General features: G+C 45.5%; 1 protein-coding gene across 1 annotated transcript in view; it reads right to left on the reverse strand.

Annotated features, from left to right (window-relative positions):
• The window catches only part of LOC138296040 (uncharacterized), a 117,919-nt gene that overhangs the window by 93,270 nt on the left and 2,851 nt on the right, over positions 1-21,798 (reverse strand). The window lies entirely within an intron of this gene.

Raw genomic sequence — 21,798 nt, forward strand, 5'->3', positions numbered from 1 at the left:
ACAAATTAACCCCCCTGCCAATCTCTAAATCAGGCCCTTTGTATCAGACTAGCAACAGTCATCCCATTTCTTTAATCGTCAACCGAATTTATGTTGTTGAATAGTGTTCTTAATGTTTTTTGTGGTGTTGTGTTGTTACTCCTGAGTAAGGGAAGGATATACTGCCATAGGCCGCGAGGAACCGGCCACCAGTGTTTAGTTTAAGGAATTGGTATGGTCTGCTGTCCAAATGCTAGGGGATTAATAGAAGTGCTGTGATTCACAAAACAAAGAAATACAAAAGGGATGGGGCTAAAAGCAGAGGAGAAAAGGATTCAAAACACAACCACCAGAGATGTGAGCTATGGGATCCGGAGGTGGTGTAGGTGTATGTTTGGTATTATATAAAGTATACCACAGATGGCCCTAGTGAAAAACACGTAAAGGCTATTTAGCTGTTATTTCATTTACTTCTCACCGGGTGATCCTCTCAAGGAAGCCGCTCACTCTAGTGAAGATTTCCTTAGCTTTCTGCCCCAGAGGATGTGTTGTCACTTTCCTGTCACTGTTGGCTCGTTTTGTGATTTGTGATCTAGTAGGCTTGTCATACAGGAATAAGTGTGACCATAGCTCTGACTAGGTGACTCCGATCGGTCTCCAATATCGAAATATCTTAAGCCCTAATCATAAGTGGAGCGGAGGAGTATGAGGTATTCATACTGACACCATGGGCAGGGTGTCGATTCAGAGTTCAAACTCGGAAAATGGTGCATGACATGCAGAATTCTGGGCATTTGTTTCCCCTCCTACCTGCATAAATGTTGCCTGATTTGACCAGCTGAAACTAGCCTGGAGAAAATTGTGAGGAGTTTATCAAACGCAATAGTTTTGGTGTGTTTGTTTTAAAATCTGCATTAGTTGGAATTCCTATCCCAACTTAAACAGTGGTTTGGGCACGGCTCAGATTTTAATGGCCAACTTGAGACTAGGGACTAGTCGCGGCCCCTCCGCCAGCAGCAGCAGCTGCAAACCTTTTACCAAAAAACAATAATAAACTACGTTTATTATAATTTTTTGGTAAAAGGGGCGGGCCACAGACTGTAACGAGCACTGCGCATGGATGGTTGGCTGGCCGTCTCAGGCTGGCAAAACACACATACGCAGTAGGCTCTCTCCAGCCCGGCACTGTGTTGCCAGGCTGGATAGAGCAGGCACAGGGTCCCAGTCTATAGCGCCCTCGCTGGGTGCTCTCAGCCAATCCTAATGCTGCTCTGAGCAGCGTCAGGATTGGCCGCAGGGCAGGATGGGAGCCTACACCTGCAGCCTGTCTGCGCAGGAGAGGAGGAGCTCGGTGGTGACGGCGGTAACGACGATTCAGGTACTTTTTAAAAAATTAATTCCCCTCCCCAACCCCACATGTGCGTGTGCCACCCTGCCCCTCGTTAGCACCACGGGCCACTTCTGCTAGTGACTGCATATCTTAGTTAGAGGTGGGCATAATTCCCTGAAGCATAATTACACAAAATGATGGTAAGATTGTGCAGAATTGCGCTAAGAGCGTAACCCAGCATTTAGCGCTATTTTCTTAGCATAAAATGCACCCCTGCATCCAAAATAGACCAGAGGATGTATGTTGTGCTAAGAAAATAGCACCATACAAAACATACCATGAACAGCTTGCTAAAGTCATTGTTCCTGTGGTAGGATTATTGTGTCAAATTATTAATAGGAATATGAATGGATATGAGTGTGTTATTTTTTGTAAGTAAATTAAAAAAGTGACACAAAAATACCAAAATTAGTCCAATTACTCAAGCATAATTAAAACTTTGCCCCGGCCTAATCTTACTTGTGCAGGATTCAGTGGGCTGGAATGAGGTACGTAGCCTATTGTCTTTTCTAGTTCAATTTTTTTTTAATCCTAATATAAGCTGCCTGTCAGTCGCAAAATGTTCTAACCATAGCAGATTTTTGCTTATTGCTCTACCAAATACAATTATAATAAAGAAATATTCAACTATTTGTCTGGATTTGTATCGGACAATAAAACCAGCGCTTATATCAAAATCTGTTCGTATTTCTTGCAGTGAGCTATAAAGACCTATGTATTGCTTATTCTGTCTTCTGGTTAGGATAAAACAGTTGCAGCATTGTTGTTGCATGTTGATATCAATGACAGAGTGAACTTCCACACTCCCACCCGCAACCTCCGATCAGCCGACCTCGCCCTAGCCACAGTCCCCCGCATCCAACGCACCACCACAGGAGGCAGGTCCTTCTCCTACCTCACCCCCAAAACCTGGAACTCCCTCCCCACCAACCTCCTCAAAACCAAAGACATCCTGTTCTTCCGAAAGAACCTCAAGACATGGTTGTTCGAACAGTGACCCTCCTTGCCCCTCCCCCTTAGCCACCCCCCCAAGCGCCTTGAGACCCTCACGGGTGAGTAGCATGCTCTATAAAAAATCGTTTATTGATTGATTGATATCAAATAAAGGGGCATAGTACAGGAAAAGGGATTGGAAGTTAGATAACAGGTGTCAACCCAGGTGAATATCTGCCACGTGGGATGGCAATGGTGGTATATCAAACACAAAAAAGGCAATGGGAGGAATGCTTGCAAGAAGTCTAACCCCTGGCAATCGTTCGGATAGCATTCCAACACATCTTTCTTTTGTCCGTCATGCAACCGCAGTTCATCATTCAGCATGGAGCCCTCTGGTAGCACACATGTAAGGTGCCCAATGTCTGACATCTTCATGGTGGCTAGGGACCATGTGCATAAATATTTGCTAACCTGAGTGACAAAGAGGTCCCAGAATAGAATAGTGGGCGCTAACCCAGTGACAGCTCATGAAACCTCCATGCCATTGACACAGGGAGGCAGAAATGATGGTGGTAGCACAGGAAGGACGGAGAGTCAAAGTTGGCATGGTGAGGCCATAGTGCTAGGTAATAGTGAAGGACTGGGGAGTGTATGTTTACTTGTAGATAAGAGGAACCTTGAGAGAGTTATAGTGAAGTAAGAAAGGACTGCCAGACCTTCAGAAATTACTTGACATAGCACTAGAAGGAAATTTATTATTTTCAAAACTTACCATCGGGTATGCTGAGAAATTGATAAACCTCAGATTTATTGGGGAGATGTTAGGAGGTTGATCAAAGAGAGAGTGGCATCCTACATCCCGGCAACCAAATAATAACAATGGGAAAGAGGGAAAATAGAGACTCCCATGGATCTGAAAAGGCTGGGTGGTTTACATATAGAGAAGCTAATTCTGTGAAGATGATGGCTGCATACACAGTGAATATCGTACGTCTCTCTGATGTAGCAACATGGTACTTAAATAGACATTGTAGTACCATAGTGTTGTTGGGGGGCATTCACAGCACAGGGTGATGAGTTGAAGAAGTAGTTATGGCCTTGCTTGCTGCTTGGTTTGCCGCTCAGACAGCACACTGGAGCCTGTGCAGTTTCTCTATGTAACGCCTGAGACGGCCTGCCAAACACACATGCTCACTCAGTGCACAGATTCCAATCTCCTTCCCTTTACCCCGCCCCGTGGCCCAGCCGCACCCCTCTCCTCCCCGCACATACTGCTGGCTGTTGTAAAACGATAATGACTTATACCTCATTTCCTCCACATGAGTTTGCCCTGTGATTATAACTACTCCTTTGGTGCAATGTTCTTGATCAGTGGCTACAACTTTCTCTGCCCACTTCTGGTTCCACATATGATCCCTGCACTCTTGCTTCAATACGTCAGTCTCATGCAACATAACCACTTATGCCTTGTTTTCTCTTAGGTATTGCAGAATCTGATGCTGCTTTTTTTTAGCCATAAGCCATTCACGTTCCAACCTAGTATTGACAGGGCCTACCCCCCTATCCAATCATCATTTCCCAACCCTACCCCTTGAAATTGATCTAATCTGGGTTAGACATGGCAGCAGCTTGCTGCTATAAGAGGACATATATATTTTTTAAATTTATTCCCACTGCTCCACAACTCATAGTAACCCATCCATTGGACACCTCCCAACTCTTCTACTTGGCATTACCTTTGCCTATTTGACCACCCCACCCCATTATTGGTTATTCTTGTAACTTTATTCTACGTGTTTCCCCCACCTGATCTAATGTGCAATATAAATTTGCTCCTGAAAAGTTGTGTATCTTGTTTCCCCACATTACTTTCACCATTGCTTTGTGTGGCTTTTCAGGGCCTTCTACATATGGTTTAAGGCAATGCAGCATAAGTCACTTTGTTGCCTTACGCTGCGTTAGGGAGGCGTACCATGGGTTTTGACGCATTTCCAGATTTAAGAGACTCTGTAAACCTGGGAATGCATCAAAACTGTACGCCTCCCTAGGGCAGGCGCAACAAGGAGAAATATCTTAATTTCTCCTCACTGTTTCCTCTTTCTATCTGTGCTGCATAGAAAGAGGAAAATGTCTCCCAAGATTGTTTTTGTGCAGGAAGGTGCCCCTGCCTGCACAAAAACAATCCTGTAGACAACGCAGACACATGGTGCAAGGGTGCATGCATTGGTGCTAGGCAGCAATTTGTGCACCAGTGCAGGGGAAAAGGACAGAGATGCACAGTATCTTAGATACGGTGCATTTCTACCTTTTCCTTGTGGCACAGGGCAGCCAAGCAAGGTCACTTGCTGTGCTGCCATGAGCCACAGGGTTTGTAAATAGGCCCCCTGCTCCAAATTTCCTCAGCTCCTCCATGAGCTTATTCCCACTGCCTTTCTTCAGTAGTACGCGGAATATCAGATCTAGCTGAGAAAGTAATACTTTGCATGTGGAGGCACTTTTCCTTTAAAGCTGATGTCAGTATCTTTTCTTTTACTGAGTATGACAAAAAGTGTACTAGAATTTCACAAGTTTTTTTCTGCTCAAGGTTTAACTGGAACGGGTCTCTATGTATCCTTTGGATTTCGTGCATAAGGTCAATTGTAGAGGTTAGCTGTGGAAATGCCTCCTTTAAAAAGTTCACAATAAAGAGCTTCACATCACTTCCTTCTGCTCCTTCTGTCACATTTAAAATTCTAATATTATTCCACCTTGAGTTATTATCAAATCTTTCAAGCTTGTCTGAGGGCACTTTGCCTTTCTGTTTTTACCAACATATTTTTTTTGTGTTCATACTGCATGTAGCTCTGGAACCTAACTTTCAAATGCTTCTGTGCACTGGGTTAGCCCATCTGTTTTCTCATCTAGCTTAGAGCAGGCTTCCTGGATTTCTTTCTGGTTCGTGTCAGAGATAGAAAAATGGGTCTTAATCTCTAGTGATGAATTCACAATCATTTCCTGTACCCTATGGAAGCCATCTGAGCTATCTGAGCTGCCATTCCCATCATCATTAACTATTGCTACTGCTAAATTCTTTCTGCAACCTATTTCTGAGCCTACTTCAATGACTTCTTTAGGACCAGGTGTCTCTTCACCTTCCTGCTCTTGTATCACAAGGGGGGGGGGGGCAAACCTATTTGCCTTTTTATCTCTGTGGATGTATTTGCTTTCTTTCTCCATTCATTACACAAACATCACTCCCTACACACACAACCTCCAATATTTTTCTCTCTTTGTTCGGAGTGTGTAGATTGAACTCTCCCACCAGACCATACCTTAAAAAAGGACATTAGTGATGGTGTGACTCTGGTGTTTCTTATAGCCTGCTTTGCTAATTTGTCATTTTGTGCCTGCCTGTCCTTTAATGATACTCTTGCTGTGGGTCTCTTTAGATATCTCACGTTCATTCTTCTGCTAGTCTGCATATCATTCCCATGTTCCCCCTACTTTGCACTGGCTGCGGAATCCCCAGAAGGGTTTTTGTAGATCTTAAAATATACCTTCTCCCTACAATCTCTCTCTCCCTCCTCTGAGCCTGAGCAATATTATGTCTCACCAATCGAATAGCTGACTGAGGCCCCTCTGCAGTTTTCTTACACATCAAATGCCCCAAAGTACCATTATCCTCTTCCATTGAGTGACTTACCTTCTTGCTGCCAGCATTTTCTTTGTTCATTTTCACCAGTCATCCCCACTCCTGCGAGGTCCTTGACAGGTACAATTCTGTTGGCTGGAGGCATCTTCTCACTCTTCTCTTCTTGGAGATAAACAAAGCAGGTCAAGCCCCAGGCCCTCTATCCACACCTCTAGCCTTTGCTGACTCTACCACTTCTGTGTCTGTGTGAAACACGCAGTGCAGCTTGGTGTGCCCTAGACAAGCCTCCTGTCACCCTGAACCAACTTAGTCCAGCCAACAACATCAACATTGAAAGCTCCCCATAAAAAGTGAATCCAGGCCACAATGAAAGGACCAGATAACCGCCTCCATGGCACCAAGTGCTGCCGAAAAGTGACTTGAAATGGAGGAGGTTAGTGAGCTGGTAGAAACTTTGTGCTAACACAAACCCAGAGGAGGGAGCTCCTGACCGGCTACTCCAGCTGGCCGCTATGTTCCCTCCGAGCTCCTTCCTCCTGCATCCCTTAACAGCTTCATATTACCAGACATAAATAATGACATGTTTTCTGGAATATGTAGTAATGATGTCCTCCATCAGCTGAAACTGTATAGAAATTTCCAGTCAGTGTAGTCATGGACAGTTGCCCTTTAAATTAACCTTATTTACTGGTGGCTTCTCTTCCGTCACCCAATGTTTATCTTGAGTATGCCAGTCTGGGGAAGTTGCATTTTTGAGGAGGAGGAGCTCCTCCTGTAAGTTCTCATCACTGGCATTTCTGTTGGTTTTGCATACATTTGTATGTATATTTTCACTGCATCTTCAGGAGTTCATGTAAAGTAGGAAATGCAAGGCAAAAATTATAAATCAACAGTTCTGGACCATCTTTTTAAGGGATGGTATGTCCATTCTGATGGGATATGATCAGTAACTATTGGAACTCATATTATTTCTTATCCAGATCCTAAAGACATGGAAAATACTGTTATGTAAGGCTTACTTACAAAGTCCTAATGGTGAAAACCTGATTCAAAATCTGCCTATTCAATGCTTTTATGTCACAGAGAAATTGAGCCAAATGGTGTAAGGACAGGAACTAATTCACAGACTCCACCAGGTTTCCAGAAACCTGAAGGGAGTGGTGGAATAGCAAATGACAGACTACCATTTTCCCTGTCTTTCTGTGTGTTGTAAATCAGATGTTATGCACACGACAGGTAGGTTAGTTGAAAATCATTTATTGCGGAGCAACAAACGAGAGCAAACGTTCCCAAGCTGGTCAATGTGTAACTGACCACCTGAGAATGTTTCCTCATCCATACAAAGCACATGGATTCGGACAGAAGTCAGATTCCATCACTAAAGCCTGCGCAGTAAATACACCTTCCCCTTCCAATACTGCATCTTTGCATCTTCACCTGATGCTACAGCACCATCACATTCACTATTCAAAGCCGGGGGACCGTCTCCATTCCACTAACAATCTGGACAAACAGTAAGCCTGAGTGTTTTCCAACCGTGAACATGTTCCACAGTATATTGATATTCCTGAAGCTTTGCTGCCAATCTAGCCAGTCTTGCTGAGCCATTTCCTGCTCTTCTCGGAAGTAAAACTTTGACCAAAGGTTTGTGATCTGACCTCAAGATAAATTGAGAGCCCCACACAAACATGTGATAAAACTCCACACACCAAGCCACTGTTTGTGACTCCCTACCTCTAACAGAGTAATTTCTTTCCGAAGTAGGGAGAGTCCTATAAGCAAACTCTACTGCTTTTTCTACAGTTCCATGTTTTTGAGAGAGGATTGAAGCTAAATCAGTTGCTTTATCAACTTAAAACAATCTTCTTGTTCTTTGACCAATGCAAAATTTGCTCCTTTTCTGTGTAATAATCTTAAACACTCTGTTATGTCTGCAAACCTCTCTACAAACTTCACATAGTATTCAATTAATCCCATGGGGGGCAGGTGATCCCATGAGCAGAAATAGTATACCCCAAACATTCATTCTGTTCCACCAATAACAAACATTTCTCTTTGAGGAGTATTAAGCCTGCTTCTTCAATTCCATGCAAAGCTTGTTTCAGTACAACATTACACTTTTCTGTAGTTTCACCAGAAATCAAAATGTCATTTTGAAAGTACGCTATATTATCCAAACCTTTGAAGATCTCATTGACCATGCTTTGAAATACGCTTTCTGCTGATAACAAACCAAAGGGCATGTGAGTAAATTGAAAGGTACCTTCAGTGGTGATAAAGTCTGTCAAAGGTTTGGATTCCTAGTGAAGTTTTATATGGTGGTACTCACTCTTCAAGTCTAGCTTGGAAAATTACTTGCCACCCTTTAACATCAAAACAAGTTCTCTGATGTTGGGTAAGGGAAAAGTGTTGGCTACCACACTTTGATTAACAGATCTGAGATCTACACAAAATCTCAGCCTCTCATTAGATTTTTTTCCCTTATCACAATGGTTGACACCCAACTGGAAGTCTCCAGGGGTTCTGCCACTTCATATAAAATTTCCTGGATCAATTTCTTTAATTCATCTCAAATTAGGATAGGTAAACTCGTACGTTTGTGTTGCACTGGTACAACACCTTTTCATAAGACAATTTTGTGAACATAACCCTTGAGTTGACCAAGTTTCAATCAAAAACATGTTTACGCTATTCAACATCTCTGATATAGATTCTTCCTCCACCGCCTTACCCTGGGTTGGAGTTCTAGGATTAACTATTATATGAAGGTCATACTGATGCATCCACCCTAAAAATGACGGTCACTGCTCAGCCACATATACTTTGTCCTGCATTACTCTTTTTGCAAAAGGTATATGTGCATCCATGTAACCTAATATATCTATTGATTTGCCTTGGTATCTCACTGGGTGAAGGAGGCTGGCCTGGCTTGTAGTGGGTACCAGAGGCACTTACACCTTGTGCAAGGTCCAGTTATCCCTTATTAGTGTAGAAGAGGTGTTTCTAGCAGCTTAGGCTGATAGAAGGTAGCTATGGCAAAGCAGCTTAGGCTGAACTAGGAGACATGTAAAGCTCCTACTATACCACTTATATCATATGCACAATATCATAAGAAAACACAATACACAGAGTTACTAAAAATAAAGGTTCTTTATTTTTATGACAATGTTCCAAAAGTATCTCAGTGAGTACCCTCAGTAAGAAGGTAAGTTATATACATAAGTTATATGTACACAAAACAAAATTAGGCAAGAAAGAGCAAGAAAGGTAATGCAAACAGTGTAGAATTACAATAGGTTGCAATAGGCAAGCATAGGTACAGGGGCAACACAAACCATATACTCCAAAAGTGACATGCGAACCACAAATGGACCCCAAACCTATGTGAGCTTGTAGAGGGTTGCTGGGACTGTAAGAAAACAGTGAGGGTTAGAAAAATACCCCACCCCAAGACCCTGAAAAGTAGGAGTAAAGTACACCTACTACCCCCAGAGAGCACATAGTGGTGATAGGGGGATTCTGCAGGAAGAACAAACACCAGCAGTGCACTGACAACAGATTTCCAGACCTGAGGACCTGCAAGGCAAGGGGACCAAGTCCAATAGTCGCGACAGTGTCTGGGGGGGCAGGAGCCCAGGAAACCCCGGATGAAAGTGCAAGGAAGCTGCCTCCGGATGGAAGAAGCTTGGAGTTCTGCAAGAAAGAAGAAGACTAGGGACTTCTCCTTTGGAAGACTGATGTCCCACGTCACGATGAAGCTTGCAGAGGTGTTCCCATGCAGAAAGACCGCAAACAAGCCTTGCTAGCTGCAAGGGTCGCAGTAGAGGTTTCTGGGTGCTGCTGAGGACCAGGAAGGACCAGGATGTCGCCTTGTGAGTATATGTCAGGGTGTTTTCACTGTCTCACTGGGATCCTGCTAGCCAGGGCCCAGTGCTCATAGTGAAAACCCTATGTTGTCAGTGTGTTTGTTATGTGTCACTGGGATTCTCCTAGCCAGGACCCCAGTGCTCATGAGTTTGTGGCCTATATGTGTTGCCTGTGTGGTGCCTAACTGTCTCACTGAGGCTCTGCTAACCACGGTAACAGGCTAGTGACTAAATTTACCAATTTACATTGGCATACTGGTACACCCATATAATTCCCTAGTATATGGTACTGAGGTACCGAGGGTATTGGGGTTCCAGGAGATCCCTATGGGCTGCAGCATTTCTTTTGCCAACCAGAGGGAGCTCTGACAATTCTTACACAGGCCTGCCAGTGCAGCCTGAGTGAAATAACGTCCACGTTATTTCACAGCCATTTACCACTGCACTTAAGTAACTTAGAAGTCACCTATATGTCTAACCTTCAGCTGGTGAAGGTTGGGTGCAAAGTTACTTAGTGTGTGGGCACCCTGGCACTAGCCAAGGTGCCCCCACATCGTTCAGGGGGCAAATTCCCCGGACTTTGTGAGTGCGGGGACACCATTGCACGTGAGCACTATACATAGGTCACTACCTATGTATAGCGTCACAATGGTAACTCTGAACATGGCCATGTAACATGTCTAAGATCATGGTATTGTCACCCCAATGCCAGAGATCCCCCGGGTCTCTAGCATAGTACCCGGGTACTGCCAAACTGCCTTTCTGGGGTCTCCACTGCAGCTGCTGCTGCTGCCAACCCCTCAGACAGGTTTCTGCCCTCCTGGGGTCCAGGCAGCCCTGGCCCAGGAAGGCAGAACAAAGGATTTCCTCTGAGAGAAGGTGTTACACCCTCTCCCTTTGGAAATAGGTGTGAGGGCTGAGGAGGAGTATCCTCCCCCAGCCTCTGGAAATGCGTTGATGGGCACAGATGGTGCCCATCTCTGCATATGCCAGTCTACACCGGTTCAGGGATCCCCCAGCCCTGCTCTGGCGTGAAACTGGACAAAGGAAAGGGGAGTGACCACTCCCCTGACCTGCACCTCCCAGGGGAGGTGCCAAGAGCTCCTCCAGTGTGTCCCAGACCTCTTCCATCTTGGAAACAGAGGTGTTGGGGGCACACTGGACTGCTCTGAGTGGCCAGTGCCAGCAGGTGACGTCAGAGGCTCCTTCTGATAGGCTCTTACCTCTCTTGGTAGCCATCCTCCTAACCTGGTAGCCAAACATCCTTTTCTGGCTATTTAGTGTCTCTGCTTTGGGGACTTCTTCAGATAACGAATGCAAGAGCTCACCAGAGTTCCTCTGCATCTCCCTCTTCACCTTCTACCAAAGGATCGACCGCTGACTGCTCAGGACGCCTGCAAAACCCCAACAAAGTAGCAAGATGACTACTAGCAACCTTGTATCACCTCATCCTGACGGCTTTCTCAACTGTTTCCAGGTGGTGCATGCTCTGGGGGTAGCCTGCCTTCACCCTGCAACAAAAGCTCTGAAGAAATCTCCAGTGGGTCGACGGAATCTTCCTCCTGCTAACGCAGGCACCAAAAGACTGCAACACTGGTCCTCTGGGTCCCCTCTCATCCTGACGTGCGTGGTCCCTGGAACTCAGTAACTCTGTCCAAGTAACTCCCACAGTTCAGTGACTCTTCAGTCCAAGTTTGGTGGAGGTAAGTCCTTGCCTCCTCACGCTAGACTACATTGCTGAGTACCGCGTGATTTGCAGCTGCTCCGGCTCCTGTGCACTCTTCCATGATTTTGTTCATGCAGAACCAAGCCTGGGTCCCCGACACTCTATCCTGCAGAGCACAACCTTCTGACTCCCTTTTGTTACTTCGCGTGGACTCCAGTTCACTTTCCTTCCAAGTGCCTGTTCAGGTACTTTTGCAGGTGCTGCCTGCTTCTGTGAGGGCTCCCTGAGTTGCTGGGCACCCCCTCTGTCTCCTCCTCCAAGTGGCGACATCCTGGTCCCTCCTGTGCCACAGCAGCATCCAAAAACATCTACCGTCACCCTTGTAGCTAGCAAGGCTTGTTTGCGGTCTTTCTGCGTGGGAACACCTCTGCAAGCTTCATTGTGACGTGGGACATCCATCCTCCAAAGGGGAAGTTCCTAGTCCTCTTCTTTCTTGCAGAACTCCAAGCTTCTTCCAACCGGTGGCAGCTTCCTTGCACCCTCAGCTGGCATTTCCTGGGCTCCTGCCCACTCTCGACACTGTCGCGACTATTGGACTTGGTCCCCTTGTCTTAAAGGTACTCAGGTCCGGAAATCCACTGTTGTTGCATTGCTGGTGTTTGTTCTTCCTGCAGAAACCTCCTATCACGACTTCTGTGCTCTCTGGGGGTAGTAGGTGCACTTTACACCTACCTTTCAGGGTCTTGGGGTGGGCTATTTTTCTAACCCTCACTGTTTTCTTACAGTCCCAGCGACCCTCTACAAGCTCACATAGGTTTGGGGTCCATTCATGGTTCGCATTCCACTTTTGGAGTATATAGTTTGTGTTGCCCCTATACCTATGTGCTCCTATTGCAATCTACTGTAATTCTACACTGTTTGCATTACTTTTCTTGCTATTACTTACCTAATTTTGGTTTGTGTACATATATCTTGTGTATATAACTTATCCTCATACTGAGGGTACTCACTGAGATACTTTTGGCATATTGTCATGAAAAGAAAGTACCTTTATTTTTAGTAACCCTGCGTTTTCTTATGATATTTTGCATATGACACCAGTGTTATGGTAGGAGCTTTAGATGTCTCCTAGTTCAGCCTAAGCTGCTTTGCCATAGCTACCTTCTATCAGTCGAAGCTGCTAGAAACACCTCTTCTACACTAATAAGGGATAACTGGACCTGGCACAAGGTGTAAGTACCTCTGGTACCCACTACAAGCCAGGCCAGCCTCCTACAGGTACAAGCAACTATAACAAGCATTTTCAATGCAACGGGTCTTGCGTTTGCTCGAGTTAGAGCTATTAGCGTTGTAAACTCCTAACCGGACTTTTCTTGCCACATAAACTAATAATGAAAAGTAAAACAGTGCAATTATCTATGTAACAGGGTTGATGTCATGCAAAGTGCTCGACTTCTGCCCAGCGAAATTGCGGCGTGCAGGAAATGAAAAGATAAAGTAGTCCAGAAACCAGCTGAAAACAGCGAGCCTCGAGGAGGGCTAAACACCGGAAAAGGCATGACGTATGCATGTCTTTCACTAATGGAATCAATCGATTTTTAAAAGGCAAGCTCACGAACATATGAAAGTGACGGGCGTGAGATGGGAGTGGTTAGAAGCCCACATAGAGATTACGACATGGCCCAGAGCGCTCACGCGTGCTCGACCCTAAAAATGGGCTTGCACTAATCTTCAAGTGACACGAATAACAACTCTTCTCTCTTGCAATATGCAGGGTCTTTTGGAATACCCTGGTGGGGACCAATCCAATTATTTACATTTCCCACATATATAATCCTACTATGCTTGTTAAAATTGCTGCTGCACTGTGCAACCAAATCAGGATTCCAAGTTTTATGGTGATTTCTGTAGCTGCTGTTTTTCCCCTCCCAGTTTTCAATAGGTAAAATGTGGCAGAATTTATGCAGGGAAAAAGGCTCCATTGACAGTTTTCACACCTCAAATGATGAACATTCGCTATATTAATGAACACAAAAGATCTGGCTGTCTCTCATGCAGGACTACAACACTAAAACACTAAACTAAAACTCTAAATGAGTACACTAAGGTAGAAACAAATACAATTTAAGGAAAAAATCCCTCACCTGCCCATGTTTCATCATCGGGCCCCTCGTGGCACCGACTTCACATTTCTATCAGCAGTTGCAGGTTGTACTCGATTTCATGTTTTTAGGGTCGAGCCTGCGTCGCATGCGCTCGCGCACGCGTATCGCTAGCGAGACACTTTAGGTATTAGAAAAGGGCTCGGAGCCCTGTCGACATCACGTCAGTGTCTTTCATTGGCAAGTTGGCTTGCCTGTTAGAATCCGCTTCTTTTGATTAGTGGAAGGCACGCATACGTCATGCCTTTTCTGGTGGTTAGCCCTCCTCGAGCGCAGCGACCAAGTACAGAAAACATGCGAGGCTCACTGGGTTTGTGGACTACTTTTTCTCTGTTTTCGCAGCGCGATCTCGCTGGGCAGAAGTCCAGCGCTTCGCATACTATCGACCTTGTTCCTCAGTTAATTGCACTTTTGCCAGTAGGTATTATTAGTGTGAACTGTAGTGCTGTTTTTTTTTTAATGCAAGAAAAATCTGGTTGGGAGTTTACAGCTGTAACACTGACAAATGCGAGACCCTAGTGCATTGCAAATGCTTTGTTACTATATATTTAAGCCAGAGTGGGCGTTTATGGTCTTGAGGAATGCCGATGACACCTCCTTAGAGGGTTGGAAATGGAAGAAACATGTTGTCCTCTGCTGAGTGGGCAAAATACTCCCCACTTTCCCTTTTAATCACAGCTCTGAGGATATTCAAATAAACAAACATTTCAATCCAGTAGGTGTTCTTCACCTTCGCTATTTTCGTTTCCGCTCTGCATATAGCTTTCGCTTTTGAGAGACCATCTGAGTGGCACAGCTTTACAGCCATCAAAATATTCTCCCTAAGCTCTCCAAAAAGTTATGGGCCTGATTTAGATTTAATCGGATGGGATAACAGTCACCATTGCGATGGAGTAACTTCTCTGACGAGATCTAAATCAGGCCCTATATTTCTTGGGTGGTAGCTTGCAGCAGAGGACTCATTTGGGTTGGCGCTAGGTACGGGCCAATGATGAAACATGCCACCCAATGGGTGGGTGAGGGCTTTCGTCCTTAAACATCACTAGTTTCCACCTTAAGGTGCTCTTTTGGTGTTAGTCCTACATGAGAGACAGTCAGAGCTTTTGGGTTTATTAGTATTAGTAGGAGGACTGGACTGACTGCCTTCATTCCTACGGACTCTTTTGTGTTTGATCATTCGCTATATCACCCTCTTATAGCCTAATCGGAGGAGCGGAACTCAGACCCGTGCTGTGAACTAATAACGCACCGAGGGGTATAGATATAACCTATGTGCAGGAGTTAAGAGCCGCTATACATGTTCTCTGGTTAATGTGCTGAACTGCAGAATTATTCATTGCTGGTCAAGCCTCGTGCGATCAAAGCAATCTACAAACATCTACAAAGAAGTTACACACGAGATTTAGGTGTTTTGTACCCCAATCCCCATATTATACATCAGCAAATAAGTCGCACACGAGATTTATGTAACATATAACTTCAAGCAAAGTGTTTGAGGCTGAGGCAAACAGGCCTATTATCCACATACAAAGAGATAACATAACTCCCGCTGTTGTTTTCGGAGCAGATGTGAGAAAACAAGACTCACCGCTTGAAAGTTATTTTTCCCTCTCGTACGTCAACAAGATCGGCGATTGTTCGCGAACGTATTTTAGGTCTGCTGAATAATATTTACAGTTTGAGAACAAGCACTTTGTTTGGCTGCAGCTATATTGGCACAGCTTTCCTGTTGTATTGACCCGCATCCGCCGTGGAAAATCAAACTCCCTGGATGACTTCCCAGCTGTCGTTTGTGGAGCACGAGGAAAGAGGTCGCATGATCCCAGGCCTTGTTTTAATCGAAAGATACTTTATGTAATGTGCCCCGAGTGTGTAATAGAGTGTGCAAATGTGATCCTCTCAGCATTGTTTGTGAGATTTGCATTATTTAAACAATAGCTAAACTGTAAAATGTACTGAATTTATTTGTCGGTGATTCATGAATGGGAAGACTCAGATTGTAATCTCCAACATTATAAAAGTATGACTAATGTGATAAGGCAGTGGCGAAACAGGAAAAATTCTCCAGACACGCAAAACTATTGGGTCGAATGGGAGCTTGAGCAAGCGGTGAAGTCATGAGGATCGGGGTCAGTGATTGTCATTGCATGGGTCCGTCAGTTCATTTGCATTTATTTTCCAAACTCTGCCCGAAAAGAAATTAACATCAAGAACAATATCTGAAGAAAACCTCTTTACTTAAATTCTCACCAACAGATTTTGTTATGTGATAGCTTCGGGGGTTGAGAAACCTGGTGCAGAACCTTAAATAGCGTAAATGGTTAATGCACTTCTGGGAGAGAAATGTGTGGTCACAGAATCAAATTGTCATAAAATAGCTTACATTCGCCACTTGCGAAAAACCTTACCTTTCTTGCTGCGCCGCTCCTTGGTCCTCACAGCAGGCACAGGCCCCCAGCCTGCTCTGCAGCCAATCCTAACGCAGCTTTCATGCTGCTAGCAGCACGAAAGCTGCGTTAGGATTGGCCAGAGCACCCTGGCTTGGCACTCTGAGGCAGACTTGGAGCCTCTGCCTGCTATCTCCGACCCGGCAACACAGTGCTGGGTTGGAGACAGCCCAATGCGCAGGCCAAACATATATGTGCACTGAGGGGAGTGCTGTGAACTTCCCTCCATCCCTATCACCGCCTATGGCCCTGCCCCTTTTACAATAAAATGAAAATAAACATAGGCCCAGATTCAAGAGGGCATAGTGCCTCCTTGCGCCACATTACCTCAACTTTTTATGACACTATTGTGACCCTACAGGGCCAAATTTGTTGCACCATATCTACAAAGTGGTGCAATGCATGCATTGCGCCACTTTGTAACCCCTTGTGCCAGATTATACCTGTGCCAGGCATAATGTATGCAAGGTGGGGCGTTCCCCTACTAGGGGGACCACAAAAATGGCACAGCAGAATCTAAAAGATTCCACTGTGCCATTTTCGTTGGCTATTTTTAACGTCTGCACAAGGCAGACGTTAAAAGGGGCCATACTATTGTTTAAAGTGGGCCCCTATGTACACTGCAGGATAGGCGCTAATCCTGCACAGTACATCAATAGCATCAAAAATGTTGACGCTATTGCCCCTACCCTGCGCCATGGTGCGCTGTATAGGAAATCCAGCGCACACATGGTGGTTTGCAGCTGCTGGCGGGGGTGTATGACGCTCCTCCGCCATAGCAGTGGAGCTGCTGCTGATAACTTAGCTGGTAAAATGCATTCTACAGGGAACTGCAGTTAATGTGAAGGCCCAAGAATTGAGTTTTATTTAATAACTAGTTAACTGAGTAGCAAAAACAATCTCCCTTGTATTGTGTTTGGTTTAATTGATCACTACTGGGGAAATTCTCACAGAAAGTCAGTCATAGCAGGCAGCACACATAGGCTTGCATATTGTATGTGTATACAGAGTTTGAGAAAGTTTTAAATAATTTCTTAGAGCAATTTATATTTTAGAAACATGTGAAGTGACAGGTAATACCATTGTAAATTGTTAAGTCTGACACAGGCAGTCACTATCTCAATTCAAGAAGAACCTCAAGACCTGACTCTTCGACTGAACTCCTACTACCCCCAGCACCATGAGACCCACACGGGTGGTGATTAGCCATGCTCTACAAATAAACGTTGGTTGATTGATTTGCATCAAGGTGCAAAGGTCCAGCTGGGCTCAGGTTGACATCTGACTTCAAAGACAGAACTTTGACAAAAGGAAATTTTAGTAGTCTTTGAGCCAAACATTTTCATATGCGCCCATACTGTTGAGGGAAAAAAAACATTCATATCCACTGCAATTTTCAGTTTTTTTAACAGTAGGACACACACTGGACGAGCCCGGTGCCTCCGATTCTGTCCCAACAAAATGTGCTGGTATGAAGCAGAGTTGATACAGCCAGAATGTGGATGTTTCTAATAAAAGCCAGCACTGTGGTCAGTTGTCCTTTAAGTATAGCGACAGCTAAAGGGTAAAGTTGTTCGAATAACTCACCAAAATAGCAATGGTAAAGAAGCACTGACTAGCCAAAGTGCAGGCTTGAATTTTGAGTCCTGAGCAATATATTTCCTGTTGTATTGAAAACAAAAAGAAAGGAGAATCAACAAAGCCAGTAGGTCTGAGTTAAATTTGCTAATGCATCAAAATAAAGCATAAGGTCATTTAAGCCAGACGCATCTACAAAAATGAACTGCAGTCTGTACTGAAGGGTCCCTTCCTTGTCTTCATTGCAGTTATTGAAACCTTATTTAAAGTTCTTCGAACATTTCAACGATACAGAGAGAAATGAAGGACTATAAACAAAGGTCCCTTGTAACCCAAGCCTCATTACACATAGAAACAAAAAGAGCAATATCATGGACAAAAAGGAGCATTGGGGAAGATGGAACAATACCACAACACCATTGCTGTGTCGAAAAGGCCTCTTTATTGGAAACAGGTGCATTTACAAATAACAAACATTGGCCTTTGCCTTACAAAACTAAAACCTCACTAAACATCCAAATCACCTATCCAAAATCCTCCCTTCTCCCCTACCCTACCCTCTCCCCCTCCCTTTAACCTTACCCTGCTGTCTCTTCTTCCGTTCATGCTTTTAATACTGTTTTCCTTGTCAAACCAGTTTGTTCACCTTATCCAGTTCCTAATGCCACCTGACAATCGCATCTGCAAAGTATCATAACTGCTAATGCCAAGCTTCGTTCCTGTCCGTCGTGTCTTGCTGCTGCCCCCCCCCTTTAATATCTGAAAGTGTCCTGCCAGATTTGTTTTCCATATGTATTTCATTTGTCATGTAAACTCTCTCTGCCTTTGCAAGCTCCTGCTCCAAGCGACAACATAGACAACTCACACCACGTGCACCCTTTTCTCCTCTGCCACGCATTGACCTACATCAGCTGTCTCTGAAAAGTCCCCTTTCTGACTTAAAAAGAGAGGGCGGGTGGGCATGGATACATTTTGTCCCCACCTAAAACCAGCCACTGTGTCACCTAATGACAAAATGGTGGCCGGGACCTAAATGTCTCCCATATATACCCCCACCCCCAGCCCAAACACATAGCCCAACCAGCCCAACGTCACCCTGGGCCGTACCACATTCCCCAAAAACCCAGGGGGGAGATCTCTCTCCGCTTGGCAGTCCCCCCCCCCCACCAGGGCCCCATTGGGGAAGAGGGAACAATGCCATGACACCGTTGCTGTGTGGAAAATGCTGCTTTATTGGAAACAGGTGCACTTACAAATAACAAACCTTGGCCTTCGCCTTACAAAACTAAAACCTCACTAAACATCCAAATCACCTATCCAAAATACTTCTCCCTCCTCTATCCTGTCCCCCCTCCCTTTAACCTTACCCTGCTGTCTCTTCTTCCATTCATGCTTTTAATACTGTTTTCCTTGTTGAACCTGTTTGTTCACCTTATCCAGTTCCTAATGAAACCTGACAATCAACTCTGCAAAGTATCATAACTGCTAATGCACTATCCGTACGTATTTCGTTTGTCATGTAAACTCTCTCTGCCTCCGCCACACAGAAAAAGTCAGCTATCCTGACTCTTTCTGCCCCATCCCGCTTATTTTGTCCTCCGCGGCATCACACTTCCCGAAGCATCTCTCTCAATGTTTCCTTCATATGTAGGAGAAAAAGCTCCATCCCCATAAAAGACAAATGAACACCCATCCCCCCTAAAGAATTCCACATCCTCAAACCTTCTCCACCAGGTCATTCTCTCCTACATGCAAAAGCAAAACAACTGTGCAAACACCTCGAACCACTAACTTCTGTAAATGGGGTAACAACTCTTTCCATTTTAGGATCCCTTTTCCATAACTGCGCACATGATATCATGCCCCATCAAACCCGAGGTTTTCTCCAATGGCTGTTTGGCGTGCTTAGCGCTGCTCCCACTTCATGAAAGAAAGCCCCACAACCCAGATAAAAGAAAAGACATGTCCGGACCTAGCACCACACCTGTGGGGAAAAAGCAAAAAACATTAGACCCCCCCCACCCTTTCTAACATACCTCCTAAAACTGTCTGACGTCCACCTCCCCAAGCTCATTAAATCCTCCTTACCCCATCCCCTCCTTCCAGCCTCCATAGCGACACCAATCCTGAATGAATGAGTACCGAATTGCCCTGCATCTTAGCCTATCACCGCCAGACCCTTCCACATGATAGCTAAAAGCTGGTATGCGGTCACCCTCTGCCCATCACCATGCAGAAATACCAGCCCCTCCCGTGACCTGCTGTGTGCCTTCCACTGCTGCCCAAGTAGTAAGGGGCATATAGAAGCCACCGGATATCGCAGCAGGACCACGTCAACCCCTCTCCCCAGCTGATCAGTTTTGGAGCACCGAAGCCACATTGTTACTCCGTGCCCATCAAAATACACATCCTGTCATGTAAGGCCCGCCTTTCGCCCACAACCCAATACCTCAGAGACCCAGAAAGCCCCAAAAAACATCCAAGCCATAAGGGTCCTAAACAGCAAAGTTTCCTGTTCATCCACATACACACCTCCCAAGGTCCCCAAAATGCCCTTCAACACGCTCAACAACAGCAGCTGTCTTGCTCTCTCTCTCTCTCTCTTACCCCCTTCTTTTGCCCAACCCTCAAGAATCCACTGCCCCAGCTCTCCCGCCGATGGGTGGTAGCCCCACAGAAGCTTTCCATAAACCCCAGCGCAGCTAGCTTACCTGCTATGGTTACCCTGGACTGCCCACGGCCGATTAATCCCATTATAAAGTGGACCACATCTTCCACTCTTTCACTCTGCAGATCCCTCCTACATGCTCCAGAACTTAAAAACTCCTGCCAGGCACTCGCATCAGTATTTTGCGTAGATGGGGCCAAAGAATTAATCAACAATCGAAGCATCCTCTTGTGCCTATGTTCCACATTGCGGCTGGCATTTCCATCCTGCTCAGGTCCTCGCCCAAGACTAACCCTCGGAAACTCTCCCACTGTGAACAAGACAAAGCGTCCACAATGTCATTGTTCACTCATGGCACACGCCCTAAACAAAATATCCTGACGTAAGCACTGCAACACAAACACCCTAAGCAGCTGCAAGATTTGTGCCTCCCTGGCCGACTGCCTATTAACCATCTGCACCACCGCCAAATTATCCACCCGGAACACTACCCGCTTGTGCTGCACAAATGCCCCCACAAACCAACTACCACAACCAAAGGAAACAACTCAGGAAACGCTATGCTGCACCCCCCATTCTTCCATTCCGCAGGCCAACCCTCCGCGCACCACCTGCCTGGCCAGTAAATCCCAAATCCATGTGCCTCTGCTGCATCTGAGAAGATCTGCGCATCCCACTCATAATCCTGCCACGACCGCAGCGGTATGCCGTTAAAAGACTCCAAGAATGTTCACCACATGCACAAATCCTCCCGCATACCTGCCTTGAGTCGCACATGATGATGGGGGAGGGACTGCCCCACTAAATCCATCCCCAGCCACCTACAGAAAGTCCTCCCAGCTCTTACCACCCTACAAGCAAAATTTAGATGTCCTAGCAATACCTGCACTTCACTCACTGTTACCTTACTCTTCTGCTGCATGGCCTGAATCTTCTGTAACATCCCCACCCTCTTCTCATCAGGAAGTCATGCCATCCCAGTCACCGTATCCAGCTCAATTCCCAAAAACAATAAAGACGTACAGGGGCCAACGGTTTTCTCAGGGGCCAAGGGCACACCCAGGTCCCCATCACATCCTGAAATTGCTGCAGACCCCCTGTGCACCTCGGAGAATCCGCTGGCGCTGCTAAGAAAAAAACGTTGGGGTAATGCATCATGTGTCTGTGCCCCGTGACCGATGTGAAAATCCATTGTAGACATGTACTAAAACATTCAAATAGGGAGCGGGAAATAGAACAACCCATCGGCAGAGCCTTCTCCACATACCACCGCCACTGAAACTGGATCCGCAGCAATTCAAAATCGAGTGGGTGAGCCAGTGGCAGGCAAAAAGCCGACTTAATATCTGTCTTTGCCATAAAAACCCGGGGCCCCAGCACCTCCACCATGTCAATAGCCACGTCGGCCGACGCATAGGACACTTTTGTCAGCTCCTCTGGGATAAAATCATTAACTGAGGAACCTTTCGGCCAGG

This window comes from Pleurodeles waltl, chromosome 1_1, assembly GCF_031143425.1.
Source record: "Pleurodeles waltl isolate 20211129_DDA chromosome 1_1, aPleWal1.hap1.20221129, whole genome shotgun sequence".
NCBI classification, from domain to species: domain Eukaryota; kingdom Metazoa; phylum Chordata; class Amphibia; order Caudata; family Salamandridae; genus Pleurodeles; species Pleurodeles waltl.